Here is a 7,834-nt window from a genome sequence, read left to right on the forward strand (position 1 = left end):
AAGATGAATCCAAGGAGACCCACACCAAGGCATATCATAAATAAAATGGCAAAAGTGAAAGAAAGAATTCTAAAGGCAGCAAGAGAAAAACAGAGTCACATACAAGGGAACCCCAATAAAGCTATAAGCTGATTTTTCTGCAGAAACTTTACAGGCCAGAAAGGAGTGGCATGATATATTTAAAGTGGTGAAAGGAAAACACCTACAACCTGGGATACTCTACCCAGCAAGATTATCACTCAGAATTGAAGGACAGAAAAAGAACTTCTCAGACAAGCAATAACTGAATTCATTAGCACTAAACTAACTCTAAAAGAAATGTTAAAAGGTCTTCCCTAACTGGAAAAGAAAAGGCTACAACAAGATATAAGAATCTACGGGAAAGGAAAAATATCCCACTAGGAAAGGTAAATATATAATAAAGTCTGTGTATTAGCCACTTCAATAAGCTACTATAAAGATTAAAAAAGAAAAATGCAAAATCAACTATAACTACAATAAACAGGGGATAAACATGAAGATATAAAACACAAAGATATAAAATATGACATGGGGGAGGGGAGTAAAAAATGTAGATCCTTTAGAATGTGTTTGAACTTAAACGGCTATGAGCCCCATGGTAAATACAAATCAAAAGCCTACAATAGATAAACGAAAAATAGAGAGAAAGGAACACAAGCATACCACTAAAGAAAATCACCAAACCATAAGGGAGAAACTAAAAGAAGAAAAGAACAGAGAAGAACTACAAAAATAAACAGAAAAGAAGTAACAAAATGGTAATAAGTACATACCTATCAATAATCACCTTAAATGTCAATGGACTAGGTGCTCCAATCAAAAGACATAGGGTGGCTTACACTATGGAGAACAGTATGGAGGTTCCTTGAAAAACTAAAAATATAGTTACCATATGACCCAGCAATCCCACTACTGGGCATATACCCAGAGAACACCATAATTCAAAAAGACAGATGAACTCCATTGTTCATTGCAGCACTATTTACAATAGCCAGGTCATGGAAGCAACCTAAATGTCCATCAACAGATGAATGGATAAAGAAGATGTGGTATATATATATACAATGGAATATTATTCAGCTGTAAAAAGGAAAGAGATTGGTACATTTGTATAGAGACATGGACTTAGAGACTGTCATACAGAGTGTAGTGAGTCAGAAAGAGCAAAACAAATATCATATATTAACACATATATGTGGAATATAGAAAAAATGGTACAAATCAACCAGTTTTCAAGGCAGAAATAGAGACACAGATGTAGAGAACAAACATATGGACATCAAGGGGGGAAGGTGGGGGTGAGGGGGATTGGGGTTGGATGAACTGGGAGATTGGGATTGCCATATATACATTACTAATAAGAAAAAAATATCAAATTGTACACTTTAGATATACACAGTTTATTGTATGTCAATTGTATCTCAATAAAAGTTCTAAACAGAAAAAGAAAAAAGAATACATAGGGTGGCTGACTGGAAAAAAATAAAACAAAACAAAAAACAGGACCCATCTACATGCTTCTTACAAGAGACTCACCTTAGAGCTAAAGATGCATACAGACTGAAAGTGAGGGAATGGAAACAGACATTTCACACAAATGGAAACAAGAAAGCTGAAGTGGCCATACTCACATCAGACAAATTAGACTTTAAAACAAAATCTATAACAAAAGACAAAGGAGAGCATCATATAATGATAAAGAGATCAATACAAGAGGAGGATATAAAATTTGTTAACATATATGCACCTAATACAGGAACCTCTAAATATACAAAGCAAATATTATCAGACATAAAGGGAGAAATTGATAGTAGGGGTCTTTAACACTCATTTGTATCAATGGATGATTTAGATCATGCAGACAGAAAATCAATATGGAAATGGTAGACTTAAATGACACATTAGACCAGTTGAGCTTATTAGAGATCTACAGGACATTCCATACAAAACCAGCAGAGCACACATTCTTTTCAAGTGTACACAGGACGTTCTCCAGGATGGAATACGTTAGGCCATGAGACAAGTGTCAACAAATTTAAGAGGGTAGAACTCATAGCAAGCATTTTTTTCTGACCACAACAGTATGAAACTAGAAATCAATTACAGGAAGAAAAATGGGGAAAACACAAACACGTGGAGACTAAAAAACATGCTTCTAAAAAAGACCCAATGGGTCAATGAAGAAAACAAAGAGGAAATGAGAAAGCACCTTGAGATAAATAAAAATTAAAATACGACTTTCCAAAATCTATGGGACACAGCAAAAGCAGTTCTAAGAGGGACGTTTATAGTAATACAGGCCTTCCTCAAGAAACAAGAAAAATCTCAAGTAAACAACCTAATTTACAATCTAATGGAATTAGAAAAAGAAGAAAAAACAAGCCTAAAGTCAGCAGAAGGAAGGAAGTAATAAAGATAAAGGAGGAAATAGAGACAAAAAAGTAGAAAATATCAATGAAACCAAGACTTGGTGTTTAGAAATCATTGTGGTTTCTCAAAACCACAGTGAGATATCACCTCACATCTTTCAGGATGGCTATTATCAGCAAGACCACAAATAACAAATGTTGATGAGAATGTGGAGAAAAGGGAACCCTCGTACACAATTGATGCGAACGTAAATTGGTGCAGCCACTATGGAAAGCAGTACGGAAGTTCCTCAAAAAACTAAAAATAGAACTACCATATGATGTAGCAAGTGCACTCCTGAGTATACAGCTGAAGAAAAGGGAAACACTAATTAGAAATGATGCCTGCCCCCAATGTTCATAGCAGCACTATTTACAATAGCCAAGATATGGAAGCAACCTAAGTGCCCATGAATAGATTAAGGGATAAAGAAGATGTGGTATAGGACTTCCTTGGTGGTCCAGTGGTTAAGACTCTGTGCTTCCATTGCAGAGAGCATGGGGTTTGATCCCTGGTTGGGGGATGAGTTCCCACAAGCTGTGCTGCATAGCCAAAAAAAAAAAAAAAGGTGTGGCACATATAAACATTGGACTATTAGCCATAAAAAAGAATGAAATTTTGCCATTTGCAGCAACATGGATGGACCTGGAGGTTTTTATGCTTAGTGAGATAAATCAGACAGAGAAAGACAAATACTGTATGTTATCACTTATATGTGGAATCTAAAAAATAATGTAACAAAAAAGAAACAGACTCACATGTGTAGAGAACAAACTAGTTGTCACCAGTGGGGAGAGGGATGGGGTGAGGGGCAAGATTGGGGGAGGGCATCAAGGGGCACAAACTACTATGTATAAAATAAATAGGCTCAAGGTTACATTGTGCAGCACAGGGAATATAGCTAATATTTTATAATAACTTTAAATGGAGTATAATTGGTAAAAATACTGAATCACTATGTTGTACACCTGAAACTAATACAATATTGTAAATCAACTGTATTTTGATTAAAAGTAAATGAACAAATAAATAAAATGCATCCTGAAAAAATTAAAAATTGAAAAATGTATTGCAAATTGCTATAATGGAAATATATCTTAAATTTTGAATTAAATGTTAATGGGGAAATATGATTTAGCAAAACAGCAACAGTCCCAACCATAAACATTTTTTGGCTATAATTCAATTTTGTAAGGTGAAAGCAATCTAAAGATGAGGTAAAATATTTATTGCTTTATAAATAAATTACACGTATTCTTCACTGATAACAAAGCACCTTGAAGCCAGACATCCTGGACACTGCCTAATATATATGAGCTGTGGATACTCCTGGGTCCTCTCAGGTCTATTTCCCTGCTTTCTTCCTTCCTGCATTTTACAAATACCTGTAAATCATCTTTGTGCAAAACACTGGGTTGGCCCCTGGCATTCAGTGATGAGCCATCTCCATGGCCCCTGCCCCCACAGAATCTACATTTCATTGAGAAAGAGAGACATTAATCAAATTATACAATGTGTAGGTACCTATGAAAAAGACTATTAGGTATTAGGGGAACTTGATGCGTGTGTGTGTACGCGCGCGCGCGCACGTGTGTGAGAGAGAGAGGTCCAAAAAGCTCAGGGGTTTCTGAGAAAGTCACATTTGAGTTGAGATCTAAGGATGACCAAATGAGGGGGTGGTGGTGGTAGGGGTGAGAGTGTTTCAGGAAGAAGGTTAGAATACATCAAAGCCCTGAGGCTACAGGGAGCGTCGTGGGTTCTACAAACTGAGAGAAGGTCCTTGGTGGCTGGAACCCAGAAATAGAGCATTGGTATAGATTGAGATAGGCAGAGAAAGACAGGCAGAAGTCTGATTATTCAAGGATATACAGACCATGTATACACATGGGCTTTTACGCTGGTTAGTGGTTTGATATAGTGAGATTTGTATTTTAGAAAGATGTCTCTGGTGGAAACATAGAGAATGTATTGAAGGAAACCAAGAGTGAAGATGGAGAGAGCAATTAACTGTGGTTCCAGAAGAAAAAAAAGATAACTATAAGGTTTATAGGTGAGGATGGAGGGAGAGGGTGATAAGAAGGGTGATAGCAAGTTTCTGCCTTGCTTGAGTGGGTACATGGGCTCAACCATCAGGACTGAATTGATGAGTTTGTATTTGCATATATTACACTTGAGCTGCCTTTAAACTATTCAAACAGCAAAGCCAAGTAGGCAAATTTGGAAATCAAGTCTGAAGCTCAGAAACATAGTGTAGAATGGGAAATAAATGCTTAAAGAATTGTCAATCTGTCAATAATATTTAAAGACATGAAAACTGGTGAGTTTACCCAGAGAGAGGCGAGTAAAGATCGAGAGAAGAGAAGGAAGTCTCACCTTGACCTTGAAAAAACCCCACATTTATTGACAAGGTGGAGGAGGATAAAGTGGCGAATCAGACAGAGATGGAGCAGACAGATATGTAAGAGGAGGACCAGGAGAGAGTGTGGTGGGGAAGCCGAAGGTAAACAATGATTCACAAAGGAGGAAATGGTCAGAATGCCAAATGCTACAGAGAAGCCAGGCATGATAAAGAGTAAATATTACCCATTGGGTCTGATGATGTCGAAGTCATTGGTGACATTAGTGAGAGCTGTTTTGGGAAAGTTTGGTGGGGGTGGATGCCAGATTTAAGTGGGCTGAAGCATGACTCAGATCCTGTTTTCATAGGACTCCTGGCTTTTGATTTTGTCCTTTTATAATTCCTTGTCTGCCCTTTGAACCTGGTCTCCCGTCTTGATTGTCAGACTTGACTCAGCCCCAATCTACAAGACCTTCCTCCTTTCCTAATAGTCCCTTTGGAAGCCAATTCTTGGTTCCAGTCCAGCCAGCATCCCAGACAACACATGAGCTATTCCTTAAGTGAAGATAATTGAAGCTTTACCCATCAAAGTAATGAGATGTGGACCTCAGACTTGAATCCAGGCTTTACCACTAATTGCACAAAATTGGAAAGTTGCTTAACTTGAGTTTCCTCATCAGTGAAGTGAGGACTAATCATACCTATTTTACTGTGTCATTTAGAGGATTAGCGTTCCTGGTACATGATGGTGGCTCAATAAATGGTAGTTACCTTCCCCCAAATTTTCTGTCCTTTCAGGAAATAACATCTCTTTAACCATCTTTGTAAGGAGCATTCCTAAGTTTAAAGAAATATTTCTAAAGTGATAGATTGCAATCAGGGAATGTACATGCTTCCCTGGTGACATTTCTTTATTCACCCAACATTATTTGTCAAGACTCTTTCATGGGACAAGCACAGAGCCAGGATTTGGGCAGTCAGTGATGATTAAGAAGGACATGGCTCTTTGCCACAGGAAAGTCATAACCTAGTGCAGTAGGTAAACAATGTAACAAAAAAGTAAAGTCACAAATAACATGATCATAATTTTGATAGGTGCAGGGAAAGAAATATAAAAGGTGCTGAGAAACAGAATGATGGGTTAGGGCTGCTTCAAGTGGAGTCACTGGAGCAAGGTTTTTCTGAGATTTTGATGTGTAAACTGCCATCTGAAGGGCATGAGGGAATGAAGAACATTCATTATTTTGAGTTGCATCAAGAGCCTGGGCTATACACAGAGATCCTTGAGGAATAATGCTGTGTGTTGGTACACTCGTCTCTACACGGAATCCACATCTAGGTGGCTATGCCTTATTAACTTGCAGTATTTTTCCTTCCCCTTCACCATCTGTCAGTTGATCAAGTCAATCACCTTTTACATATTTGCTGTTTCTAATCTATTGGTGGGCTGAGAAATTTTATAATCATGCTGGTTAGAAACACACAAAGAGGGGCTTCCCTGGTGGTGCAGTGGTTAAGAATCTGCCTGCCAATGCAGGGGACACGGGTTTGATCCCTGGGCTGGGAGGATCCCACATGTCACAGAGCAACTAAGCTCATGTGTCACAACTAATGACCCTACACTCTAGAACCTTCGAGCCACAACTATTGATCCCACGTGTCACAGCTACTGAATCCCACGTGCTTAGAGCCCATGATCTGCAGCAAGAGAAGCCACAGCAATGAGAAGCCCGTGCACCACAACGAAGAGTAGCCCCCGCTCACCGCAACTAGAGAAAGCCTGTGGGCAGCAGCGGAGACCCAATGTAGCCAATAAATAAATAAATAAATTTATTAAAAAAAAACACACAAAAATGAAAATGAAATTGGCTGTGCATGAATCCTCTCTTATGAGTTAAGTACCTAAACTTCAGAGCGTGAACTTTGCACCAACTCATCAAGTTTCTTGGAAGCCAGTTTTGTTTCTGGGGTCTTGGCTAAGTTCTGACAAGCAGGGTTCCGAGTAGGTGACTTCTGGGCAAGAAAGGTGATGCTGTGCAAACGTAAGCAATTATGACACTTTATCTATGTAAATTAGGTGACCAGTTGAAACTGTGTAGAGCCCTAGTGTTCAGAGGATTAACTGTAAACCTAGGAGGGCCCTGAGCAAACAGACGACTAGTTCCCTTTCTGATTTTGTGGTTTTCTCTCCTTCCACTGATGGCTGTCACTTCTATCACACGATAAGGTGTCTTTTCACTAGGACCTCTGTCTCTGCATTCCTCTGACAGACAATTTAGTTTGGGAGAACTGTGTTTGGAATAAGAGGAAAAGGGATGGGAGGAATGCCCAAGTGCCTCGCCTCCTAAGTCACATTCAAGGCTGCTCACTGGGGGTTGTTTTAGAAGCTCAGAGTTACCTGCCATATATTTGAACTTGAGTCTGACTAGGCACATAGAAGAGAGAATTGAAAGGAGTGTTGTTTTTAAAATTTTTACTGAAATACAGTTGATTTACAATGTTGTGTTAATTTCTGCTATACAGCAAAGAGATTCAGTTATACATATATATATTTTCATATTCTTTTCCATTGTGGTTTATCACCGGATATTGAATATAGTTCCCTGTGCTCTACAGTAGGACCTTGTTGTTTATCCATCCTATATATAATAGTTTGCATCTGCTAATCTCAAACTCCCAAGCCTTCCCTCCCCCACCCACTCCCCCCTTGGCAACCACAAATCTGTTCTCTATATCTGTGATTCTGCTTCTGTTTTATAGGTATGTTCATTTGTATCATATTTTAGATTCCACATATAAGTGATATCATGTGGTATTTGTCTTTCTCTTTCTGACTTATTTCGCTTAGTACGATAATCTCTAGGTTCATCCCTATTGCTGCAAATGGCATTATTTCATTCTTTTTTTTATGGCTGAGTAATAATCCATTGTATATACGTACCACAGCTTCTTTATCCATTCATCTGTCAATGGTCATTTAGGTTTCTTCCACGTCTGGGCTATTGTAAATAGTACTGCTACGAATATAGGGGTGCGTGTATCTTTTCAAACTACAGTTTTGTCTGG

Source organism: Hippopotamus amphibius, chromosome 4 (assembly GCF_030028045.1).
Source record: "Hippopotamus amphibius kiboko isolate mHipAmp2 chromosome 4, mHipAmp2.hap2, whole genome shotgun sequence".
In the NCBI taxonomy this organism is placed as follows: domain Eukaryota; kingdom Metazoa; phylum Chordata; class Mammalia; order Artiodactyla; family Hippopotamidae; genus Hippopotamus; species Hippopotamus amphibius.